Source organism: Triticum aestivum, chromosome 3B, assembly GCF_018294505.1.
Source record: "Triticum aestivum cultivar Chinese Spring chromosome 3B, IWGSC CS RefSeq v2.1, whole genome shotgun sequence".
Taxonomy (NCBI): Eukaryota; Viridiplantae; Streptophyta; class Magnoliopsida; order Poales; family Poaceae; genus Triticum; species Triticum aestivum.
In genome coordinates this window covers 593244216-593257045 of record NC_057801.1, presented here as the reverse complement: position 1 = coordinate 593257045, position 12830 = coordinate 593244216, and positions in this window count along the sequence as shown.

Sequence of the window (12830 nt, the reverse complement as noted above, 5' to 3'; positions counted from 1 at the left end):
ATAATTTTTGTGATTTTTACAGTAGAAAACGATAAGGTTTTTGCATTGGTTTATACTAACTTATCTCAAGTATATTGACTCCTGTTTTAACAGAGGCAAAAAAGGAAACAATTACTTGCCGATAAAGGAGGATGAAACAAACGGTGACAGAAAGAAGCATCTAACTTATCTTGGATGGAAAACAAAGTAGGATAGTAGCATTTCTAAAATGGTAGCATTGATTCATATTAACAGAGACACTCTCTTGAAACAACATTCGTTAAAAAATGTAATTTACTTTTAACAGTGGCATTGCTTCAATTTTCCGGCGGCATTCTAGCAAAGTAGCTATATGGGACATGCTAACACCATGTGCGTCCACACGTATAAATGGGTGATGTAGAGTATGTAGCCAAGCAGCATATCTGTGTAGGTCACATATTTGTTCTCTTTGAACTTTTTTCCTATGTGAGGGCAGAAATCTAGTCCTTCACAAACTACCAGACCCCCCCCCAAGTTTCTTTCCCTTTTCAACAAAGAGATCGGTTCCTTACAGATGTGTGTACTGGGTTACCCCCTTTTTCCCTTTTCGACCAACAAAGCGGCTGTATAGCCAGTCTGTACTACTTTTCCTCCCACCTTTCCTCATTGAACCACATCCTAGATTCATGCTCCACCCCACCGCACATTTCTTTCCTCTTTGAACCAAGACCTAGATTCGACTACAGATCGAAAAAGATCCACATGTAGCTAGAGCAACGACGGTTTCAAAGAAACTTATACCTTATGGTCGTCGGGATGTGGAAAGGCGTGCGGCGGGAGGCCGGATCTGCCCACACTACATACGACAGCAAGGAAGAAGGGGTCGGTGGCCCTCCCGCACAGGCGCTGGGTGAAAGAGAACAGCGGAGCCGGCAGTGGATTGCCTCCCACACCGAAGGCGATAGAGTTAACGCTGCACCTCCTCCCCTTCCCGGTGCGACGGGATACGTACACCTTCACCAGCTGTGAGGGGGGAGAGAGACAAGAGGCCAACACAATCTTGTTTAGATCTGGTGAAGAGAGGGTGAGAGACTGTGAATATAGCAAACTCTAGCAAATGAACGCTGATCCTCCAGCGTGTAACATATATGTATTGCGGCGAGCGTGTGGAGAGTGCAAACCATAGCGAACAAGCGCTGAGGCTCCCGCTTATATATATACTAATGTAGTACGGACTAAGCTCCGGTGCCTTCACTCCATCTGCTTTTGGCTGTATGATAGGTGAGCCAGCGACATTTTGGGCCCACCTGTCATAAACCCAAAGGCAGGCACACTAAGTCAATGAAGCTGCGTCCATATAGTACTCTCGTGTGTATACGACTAATATATAGTGGAGTGGTTTTCTTATTCTCTCCATAACAATCGTTTTAGTTGTGTAAGTATGAAATGAAACTCTTTATTTAATGTACAGAGGGAGTACTATTTCCGATGAACTAACGATCCTCGCCCACGCGTCCTGGTCGCACTTCCTGTCCTTCACGTGTGGTACACTACCCTCCCTTAAGTGAACAACCACACATGCGCCAAATTGTCGGAAACATGTGAGAGTGTGTACAAATAAAGAATTTTAATTTCAATTATCGGAAAGGTTTGAGAGTATTACAAAGTTTGACTTCAGTCAAATCTAATATGCGGAGTAAATAAAAATGGAGGGCTACTACGTCCATCCGGGTTTTTAGTCCATGCCATTTTTTAAATCAAAGTTAATAGCTGGACAAATAAAATTACAGGGGAGCTGGAGAAAAAGTTGTGAGAAGGCTTAGAAATCAATACAAAACTTATGCTCTTAGTGCCAACGTCGATCCTTCTTCGAGGAAACATTTGGTTCATAGCCAATTGTGTGATAAAATTGCACCAACGTGAAAGACGACTGCGTCTCCAACGCAACCAAGGTGAACTGACGAAGGATATCATCTTTGTGTGTAACAAACAAAGAGCACTGATGGAAGACATCTTGTTTTTCATTGAAAATCGATCAGCTTCACCAGCCGATGCAACCATGAGGCGCGACCATGAGCATCGATAGTTTGTGGTCTATTTTTTTGTCCTAGTTTTTTTTGTTTCTTGTTGCTACATTATATACTTGTGGGAGCTTAGATGTGATATCCTTAAATAACATCTAGATGTGAATTGGACAAACTGATTTTCTAACGTACCAAGAAAGAAAACTCGATCAAAAACACGCCCGCGCTTCCAGGCCGCGAGAGTCGTCGTGCACACACACATAGACAAAGACATGCATATCCGTGTTTACGTAAAATTCCATTTCCATCTCCATCTCCAATCACATTTGTCCAACTGGCACATTATTCACATTGTTAATTATATACACAGCAATATTAACATACAACATCTCTTGTCTGCGCACGTCCGGACCGCTGCCACGGCCGGTCCTGACCAACCCGAACCCTCTTCATCACCCGTGCGTGCTTCCCGCCCGAAACGGTGAGTGCCGCATTCATGCCCGGCCAGAGCGGACGCGACCTCTCACTGGCGCCGGCATTGAAGCGGCGCGCTGGTCGAGAGAGCGTCGCCCGCGCCGCTTACGGGTGCACGTGGCTGCTCTGCGTTCTAAGGTCGCACTAGCCGGCTACAACATGCATGTAAAAAGTTTTTGGGAGTCCGTGCTATAGCTAGCTGTCCTCCCCCAACTCGTCAATCTCTTCCAGTAGTGCTAGTAGTACTCCATGGCGCGATCCATCGACAAGCAGGCGGGAAAGTTATCGTATACTCGGTTTGCGGTGAGTGGCATGCCGAGCGACCGTGTGGGGTCGAGCCGTGGAGGAGGGTGAGACACGAACACGACAGACGTGATTTACTGTGTGATTTGACTTCTCCTTAGTGTCCCCTACACATACTCCCCCTACATGTATGCAACAGTCACACGCACACATGGATGCAAAAACGCGCACGACGCCCTAATGCATGCATGTCCGAGCACACGACGGAACACACACGGTCACGCTAAGTGCTCAACCTACACGTGCATGCACACACATACTCAGTCAGGGTGAGCTAGTGACCGTATAAACACCGGAATATATATATATATATTGAGCACAATGAGCGTATTATGAAGTCCACTGACCGTATTTTTACAAATATACAGTGACAGACAGTGTATTTATCTCGTTTGAAATTAATCCATATTAATCGGAGGGGAGGCAGTATGGACTAGCATTACTTGCGCGCGGTGGCTCGCAGGACAAGGAGAAACTTTTGACTAATGCAAGCTCTCCCTCGCTCAGGCGGTGGACGTGCAACAGTTAATTCGGTGTCAGATTGCGAGAAGCATATACTACTAGTGCTACTATTGTTCGAGTTCCCGAATAGGCGAACAGCCAAGCGCAAAGTTTACTAATATAGTCTATAAAGGTACGTACTATACTAGTACTAGGAACCGGATGGAGGAGCGTCTGCACTCTTATTATAATTTTAAAATGTGATAAAGCAATCTTCAACACATTTGGTTATCTTCGAGGGTTCTCGCATGTGATAATGAAAGTTGATTGCATGGAACGCTCGCCACAATTCTCGCTTAATTTTGGTTCATATCCTATTACAAATAGTAGCGCTCGGTAATATTTCCTCTTTTTTTGTTATTCAGCATGTAAACAGGTCAGCAAACCTTGCGGCGCATCTTCATGCGAACCGTGCTTGCTGCACTTTGAATGTGGCCGAGAGCTGGCTTGATGAAACACCTCGCTTCCTACTTCTTTTTTTGCGGGGTACCTCGCTTCCTAGTGACCAGTGTCTTGGCTGATCGTCCTAAGAATGCTTATATATGAATAAAGCTCTCTCATTTACCCGCAAAAAGGATTGAGCCATATTAACCGGAAAGGAGGGAGTATGGACTAGCACTACTTTTTGGTGTGTCCCGTCAACTCGCAGAACGAGGAGAAGCTTGCAGGACAAGGTGAAGCTTGCTTACGCCTTTTGACTAATGCAACCTACCCTCGGTGGACATGCATCAGTCCATTCGGTGTCAGATTATCAGAGGCATACACTGTAGTACTACCTCCGTCCGGGTTTATTGGTCCCTATTGTATTTCGTGCCAAATTTTGACCATAGATTAAACTAACAAAATGTTCACGCATGTCATCAAACATTATATTTTTGAAAACTATGTTCAAATACGAATCCAATGAGATAATTTTTCTTGACATGCATTAACATTTTATTAGTTAACTCTTTAGTCAAAATTTTGCACAAACTACAAAGGGGACCTACCCTCGGTGGACATGCATTAGTCCATTCGGTGTCAGATTGTCAGAGGCATACAGTATAGTACCCAACATGCGGAGTACCATCATTGTTCGACTTCACGAAGAGGCGAAGAGCCAAGCACAGTAGTACGAGTAGTACTACTACTAGAACCGCATGGTGGAGCGTTTGTACTCTTATTTCTTCTTTTTATCTCTGATAAAGTACACGTTTATTCCAGAGAAGGGCGGAAAACGGCAGCCCAACATAAACATGGAATGAATGATGTCGATCAACCAACCATGCTCGAATATATCTTGGCCTCCATGCGAACCCGTCTGTGTGTTCTCGCTCCTCGTCTCTCTCAAGGAACGACGGGTTGGCTCTTTGCCGTCAATTGAGATCGGTTTTCTCACACTCCTGTCCCACATGTCATTGATATGCCAAGAGGAGGTGCGATGACCGACTGGCCATACGCGTACTTGGTTTTGAACCTTCATACTAATCCTCCCTCCATCACAGTTTACATGGCGCGCTTCATTATGATGCATTTCTCTCAATGCATTTCCACCACCAGAGAGAATTTAGACGCGTTTGGTTTAATGCTCAATTAATTAGGGCGTGGTAACCGCAATCAAGTCCACAATTTTCTCTCCATGTAACTACGGAATGGAGTAAGTGCATGCATGTGTGTACCCGGGGTGGAAGCACTGCATGCATGTGTGTACGCATTATTCCCTCTACTAGTAATAGACGCCGTGCTATAACTACCAATGCTATTTTTCAGGCCGATCGCTAGTCGCCTTGGTCCCACAGATCTTTTTTCTTTTTTCTGAAGTGCGCTGTATAAATAGTGACGGATGGAGTAGTATGAGCGGATTCAAAGAAGAGCGTATTGATGGTTGCTTCTTCAGAGCAACTTACAGTGGGAAAGGTGGGGCTTACGATTTGACTGCTCATTACTCACTATTAATGCGGCACTATGACCGGGCTGAGTATCCCATGCGGTTGTGCACTACCCCCTCGGTTCTTAAATATACTCCGAAGTATATTTGTCTTTCTAGAGATTTCAGCGAGTGACTACTCAAATATTTGTCTTTTTAGAGATTTCAAATGGACTGGCACATACGGATGTATATACATATTTTAGAGTGTAGATTCTCTCATTTTCTCCATATGTAGTCACTTGTTGAAATCTATAAAGACGAATATAATATTTAGGAACGGAGGGAGTACACATACGAAGCACAATGAGTGAATCTACACTCTAAAATATGTCCGTTTTAAATTTGTAAAAGACAAATATTTAGGAACAAAGGAGTATAATTTTGTGCATGGCACATGGACCCGGATGATGAAGAGGCTTCTGGCAATGCTATCAAGCTTCCATCATTTGTTTACATAATTGACGTACTATACAAATAATTTTCCAGCGAGACATGAAATTGTACAATGGTGTGAGCTTTCAGCTTCTGTTTCGCGTGTCTTGCCATCGATGCTCTTTCGGAAACAATAAAAAACTAACTTCCTTGCTAATGCATGTCAATTATTAGCAGATCAGAGCTAATAATTACATCACAACTGAATACAGAGTTGTGAGAAGGTGTTAAATTAATATTGATCCATGCTTTCATTGGCAGCAACGCCCCCCAGCTCTGTCTAAATCAACAAGGCATGTTGGGAAAAAAAGTAGCTGTCTGGAGCATGCAACATTTCGATCATTTTGTGCAGTTCCACTAAAATAGAGCTGAGCATCCCTGTTCCAAAGATATTAAGTGTGATTACAATAATAGAGGACTACTGATTAAACAATAAACACATAAATAGAAGCTGGTCACCTTTGCAGTCTCTTTTAAGAGTAACTAGTTGGAGAAGATTAGGCTTGGAGTTGGATGAGGAGGATAGAGCAAAACCAATCTCCCTTTGTGCAGTCGCACTAAAATGTAGAGACGTTGCCCATGTGACATTTTAGTACAACTGCACAAAACACTCTTAAGAAAAAAGTGATTTGTGCAGTTCACCAAAAGGTCGCAATAGCAACGAGGTGAAATGGATAGCCCTGTTTGCAAAAAAGATGTAGAAAGGAAACAATTACTGGCCAATAACAGTTGATGACACATGCAACGACAAAAAAGAAGCATATTCCTTGCCCTATGGAAAGATAACAACACGGTTGTGTTTGTCTAAAACGGTGTGAGGACGAGAATGCAATATGGAAAGTACGCTGGACGAGCTATGTTTTGGGCAAAGAACTATGGAAGATCCACATGCAGCGACGTGGGAAGACGGGCAGTGGAGCAAGGCCGGCGGGGATACCTGGAGGTCGTCGGGATGTAACTAGGTGAGCGGCGGCGGGCGGAATCTGCGAGCAGGTGGCGTAGGCCCTGCCGTGCCGGAGCTTGGTCAAAGAGAACAACGTGTACCGCAGATCGGGACGTCCTGCCTCGGCATCGTCGAACGGAGAAACGATGCACTTCCTCCCTTTGCCCCGGCGGACGGGATGCGGCTGGATCAGTGACCAACGGTGAGAGAGAGAGAGAGAGAGAGGCCACCGCACTCCCTTTCCCCCGGCGGACGGGATGCGGCCGGATTAGTGACAAACGGTGAGAGAGAGAGTGGACACCGCAGCCTTGTGTGAGATACTCTGAAGAGAGACAAACCAGGCACACAAGGCTCCATTGTATATATTGAGCGGACTACCTTTTTCTCCATAAAAATCGTTTTATATGTTGTGTACGTGCCATTGAGCGCTATAACTTTATTTAAAAATAACGCAGCAACGCGTCAAGTCAAACTTTGTTTCGTGCAGGCGTGGTACACGACCTCCCTAGGTAAACAACCGCTACAGGCGTTCAAATTAGCACGTGGGCTGCCATTTCATAAAGAAATGAGCTCCACCGTGTACCCGCGCGGGTGTGGCTGGGCACGAAGCGTGAGTACATGCACGGTGCACCTATTCTCTTCTTGTATACGTACACCACCTACGTGGGGTTGTGTGAGAGAGATACAAACCTAGAGAGATATAGTGTGTGGGTTCTTGAGAGTTTTTTTTGGGGGGGGGGGTTCAATCAAAAAATGTAACATATGCAATGTGTGTGAAATTCCACGAGAAGAGAGTGGAGGTATCACCGGCTTGAGGTGTCCATAGAATCGAAAAGAGGGATGATGTGTGTGTGTGTGCGCGCGCGATCGATAAAGAGTGCCATCGAATTTGTGTGTGCCCACGTCAAAGATATAGAGTGGCTGGCATACTGGAACGTGAGAGGGGACATGTGCAGTTTGTCTCTGTGGCATGGATACCTACCTGAAGTGCTCGACTATCGGTGTGTGGTGGGGGAAGAGGGAGGCCCAATTAAGTATAGATGTACAATGGCTGGTATATGTGTGGAGGAGGAGAGAGGCCTACCTCATGTATTAAGGAGATCGATCTGCCTCATGTATTAAGGGAGATTGATCGGCATCCATGCATATGTGCATGAGAGGAATAAGGTTGGGAGAGAGACAGAGCTAGAGTGTTGGAGGGGTGGTAGTGGAGTTGCTTCTAACAAATGGTGGGATAGGCTTGCTAGACAAAAGGAGGGCACGCCCGCAATATCAATAAGAGAGGAGATGGCTGCTTATTATCTGTGCACGTGCGTGTGAGATACGGGTCAGGAGGCATGCACGAATGATGAGGGGGGACGATGTGGCTGTGGTAAGCAGACATAACTACATAGGAAGATCAATCGCCCTTTGTTAGAGAAAGGAGAGACATAACTTGTGAGGTACGTTGATCGATGGGGGGGGGTAGTTAAAGTCGATCCAGGTATATGTTGGGAGATCGATCGGTATAGATGCATGTGTGTGTTAGAAGCAAACGAGGCACGAGGAGAAGGATAGAGATAGAGGGATGCATGTAGGAGGTGGTACGAGAGGCATACTATATCGAGCGGGGAGGAGTGTGCGAGTACGAGAACGATGAAAAGAGTGGTGGGAGTGAGGCATGGACGGCGACAAGAGAAGAGGGGAAGCTTATGTTTGTGCTAGGCACACCTGGCTAGAGAGGCATATCGATCGATGTGTGCCGTAAAGAAGGAGCTGGGGGGGCTACACACACCGTGGGTGAACGACCTAAAGTGAAAGGACGAATTTGCACGATGGAGCTAGAGAATGCTGAGGGAGGGTGAGAGGGATGCGGGCGTGTGCATGCACAAGAGAAAGTTAGTGCTAGCTACAAAGATAAGAGGGTTGTGTGGGTGTAAAAGACGAATACACATCATATATACTTCATTATAAAAAGCGAATTTGGATATTTGAAGAATTTATCATAGTGTTTTAAACCGACATATGTGTGAATATATATAACGGTGATACACATGGTGTGTTTATGAACATGTTATACTAAATTTAATATATTTCATCTCTACTCTTATAAAAAACGGAGTTGTGGATGATGGTGTGCCTGCCATCCTGCATTATAGGCCGTCCGATTTATATCTGGTGGATAGCAAGGAAACTATGATGGTTGAAGTTGGCAACAATCATGATTGTAGATTCTTATTGAAATAGAGAAACGAATTCAAATTTAGTTCGAATTGCAACGGTAGTATAGACATTTGGAATGCACTAAAATGTTGGTATGAGTAGGTTACATGCATTATACAGCAAAGCGAAAAAAATTAATCGGACATAACATGGATTCATACTCCCTCCTTCCATCTATATAGGGTGTAATGAGATTTTTAAGACCGCCTTACTATTGAAAAGATTAATAGTACATGACATGCACAATATGAAAATTATATCATTGAAAGAACCTTTCACAAACAAAGTTAACAGTGTGCTTTGTGTAAGTTGCATGTCATATATCATTGCTCTAATATTTGGTCAAAGTTAGCATCAAAAAACGCATTAGGCCCTATATAGATGGAAGGAGGGAGTAGCTTTGAATAGCATTTGTATAGTAAAATGGGGCAAGACTCTCTCTTTGTGTGGTGTGAATAGTTTTATTTTTTTCGTTTTCTTTTTGGTTGAGGGAAGTGCGAATTGATTTGGTACGTACAAGTACAATATTACTACATGTTAGGCTTGTCCCTAAAATTCAACCCGCGTCTTGTTATATCCCAAAAATTTAGATATCGTTCTCCCAAAATTGGCGCCTTGACAACCCGCACCTTGCTATCCCGAAATTACAATGCACGCGAAAACTCCCTCCAGTTGCCAAATCCCGACACGCGAAATCCCCCTTCTAACCCTGAGCCGAAAGGGCCGCTAGTTCAAATCGGTGGGGGTACTTGTGTAACACACCCTACATTTTGGAGAAGCGCGTCCCTAAGTCATGCTTCACCCCCTCCCATCGCCCCCTTTTCGCCATTCGAAATCCCAGGCCGCCATAACCTCTCCGCTCCAGCCGCGAAACCCCACCCTCCTCCGTCCGCCACGTCATCGCTGCCCAGTCGGAGCCTCTTCCCCGATGACGTCGTCCACCGCAACAGCTCGACGTCCCTCGTCCATCTCCCCGGATGAGGATCCATCGTCCATCTCGCCGTCCTGCCGTTTCAGCCGCCCCATCCTCCACCTCCAAGGAGCTGCTCCGACGACCGCCTCGTCTATCGCGACTGCTCCATCCCTACAGCGCCACCTTAACCTGCTCCACCGGAACCGCAGCATCCTCCCCGACTCCTCGGACGAAGCCGAGGCCTACTCGGCGCCACAAAAGAGGTTGTACACTCATCGCATCGCACCTTCTCCTTAACTCGACCTCCCGGCGCCGATGGTGCTCCATCCCGCACCGCCATGGAGCGGCTACCTTGAAGCCGGCGCCGCGGGCGACATCTCCACGGCAGCTCTCCCCTAGTGTGAGGCCCCTTCGGCGGCAGCGGCCATACCAGCCGGATCTGCTGCTGCTGATCCGGCTCTCGCTCGCTCGCTCGCGGTGCTCCTGCTGCTCCGGCTCTCGCTCGATCGCTCGCTCACCCAGCTACTACTGCTGCTCTCCCCCTCGCTCGTGCTGCTTCTCTGCTCCGATTAAGCTACACTTCAATCGACTGAATCGACTTTTGGGTCAGTCGATTTTCAGGGGTTGGGGGGGGGGGGCTCGCCGGAGTTAAGGAAGAACCACCCGCAACGGGGACGGGGGCTCGCCGGAGAGGTACCCCACTATCTATCTTAGGGTTGAGGGTGGGGGGGCCTAGAGGGCTGGCTGAGGCGGCGGTGGCGAGTTGTTTCAGGGCGGCGAGGCGGCGCTGGGGCTGCCGGATCGGCCGGTGGTGGCAGGCGGCTCAGGGGTGTGGAGGTTGAACGTGAACTGCAGGCCCTCCCTAAACTACATGTCAAGTGTCTCTCTGCTACCAGTGCGTTCAGTTTCGACAGTAGCATTCAGATTCCACAGTTAATTTCAGTTTCGACAGTTAAGTTCAGAGTCAACAGTTTTTACCTCATCTGTTATAGTCAGGTGGTTTTTGGTGATGTTGATTTTACATCCATTTTTCATCATCTATTGGAGATGCTACTAGAATCCCACTTGAGATTGACGATGTCTGTCTTGTGCTGCTTCAGCCTTGACGTCTTACGGCTCACCGGAGCTGCTCCAACGACAGAACGATCCATCACAACAGAGCAGTGCCCTGGACGCCGTCTACAGATTCCTCAGATCTTCCTCCACACCTCCGACAACCACCTCTGCCTCAACTGCTTCAGCGACCAACCCAATGATGCTGAGGTCGACACGACTACGGCAAAGAGGTTGTACACTTGTTGTGTCACTTATTACTATACATTCACGTCGATCCATTAGGGCTATTTTGGTTCAACGTAAAAACATAGCAATAGGGAATTTTCCAATGGCACTCTACTATTCAATTATTCATGCATTTTGTTGAAAGGAATGAAGCAAAACATCCACCTGGACCTACTTTTCAAAATCCTATGCATGAAAACAAGACCAAGTGCATTAGTGCCAGAATAACATTCTAACTGTACACGCTTTCATATGGTTTCTCTTTATTTTGGCCATGTTTCTTTGCATTCCTCTGCTCTTCCAATTCCTGTAAACCAAACACCCAAGTTGATAGAAATCCTGTGTTTACAAATGCTCTGTTTACCATGTGCATTTTCCTATCCTATTCCGGTGTTTTTCGTATCCCTGCGTTTTAAGAATCATGTAAGCCAAATGAGCCCTTACAGAATTACTTCAGTTACAGGTACCTATCGAAGGGAACTTTGTGTGGTTTGTCCTGCTCCTGCTGCGACGTCGTCCACCTCACCTGAGCTGCTCCATCGACAGAAGCATCCACCAAACCAGACATCACGACTCCTGGGTCCACAAGAGAGGTCACACTCTTTTGTTTCTGCTTATGTTATGCATTGCTTAAACTTACCTGCTACTTTATCATCCTGTTCAGCTCTTGGACTCCTAAGTCAGGTCCAAATTCATGTTCAAACTTGAGTTCTAAATTAGTTGTGGGGTACATATCGAGGTAGCAATGAATAGTATGTCTGTCTAATATCTAGTTCACCTAGGGTATGCCTATGTTGCTCATCTTGGGTGGGAAACAAATAGTAAAGCAATCATCATCTATCTTTTTATTAATTTAAAGCAATCATCAGCCTGCTATCATTATTTTTGGATCCATCCACTGGTTGTTACCATCACTGTAAATTTCTGCATGCTCTCCTTACATAATCTCACCATATTTTTTCGTATGCATGTCAGATATTGTACACAGTCATGCTGAACATGTAGAGAAAAAGAGAAGAGTTTTGTGCGGCAATACAATGTCATGCAGACATTGCTCCATGGTGGGTTCAATGGCAAACCCTCCCCACCCCTCTCCAGATTGTAATCCAGAGGAAGATATCTATTCTGAGGCGTATTCAGACGCCGCTGACCACTCCTATTTACCCCCCAAGGTGTTTGCTCTACCTTGGCATGATGATGTTAGTCATATCATGCATATGTTGCCTTGCAGTGCCTACTTTTGACATCATATATGTCATCTGCTTAGTTTAGACATGTTCTGTAATGCCACATGTTTAGTTTCTATATCATATATGGGAATTATGCAGTCTCATGTCTTTTAGCCAGCCATAATATATGTGAAATGTGCAATGCCATCCTGTTTAAACAGGCATCATATATTTGAATGATATCTTTCCCATCCTTTTCTTCATTACATTTCCATTTGTCGACAATGTTTGTACTTTAAACTACTCTTCTTGTGAATCAGCCATTTGGGTGGGAGATGGAAAAATCTGGAGTGAAAACTAGGCCTTCAGAGCAGACAGTGCTACCTGTCGAAGCAGATCTCTTGTTGGGTCCCGATAGCTCCTCAGAGATGGATTCAGAGACAGATGACCAGTCCTATTCCCCCACTGAGGTGTATGCTCTAACTTGGCACGGTTATACTGCTCATATCATGCATACGGTGTCTTGCATTGCATAGTTTAGACATCATATACACAATATTCAACACCATGTTCTTAGTTCAGACATCATATTGAATGCCCTCTGTTTAGCATATAAATCACATATGTGAATTAAATGATGCGATCCTGATTACTTAGATAACATGTAGGTGAATTATGTCATGCGATCCTGTTTAGTTATTCATCATATCTTTGAATT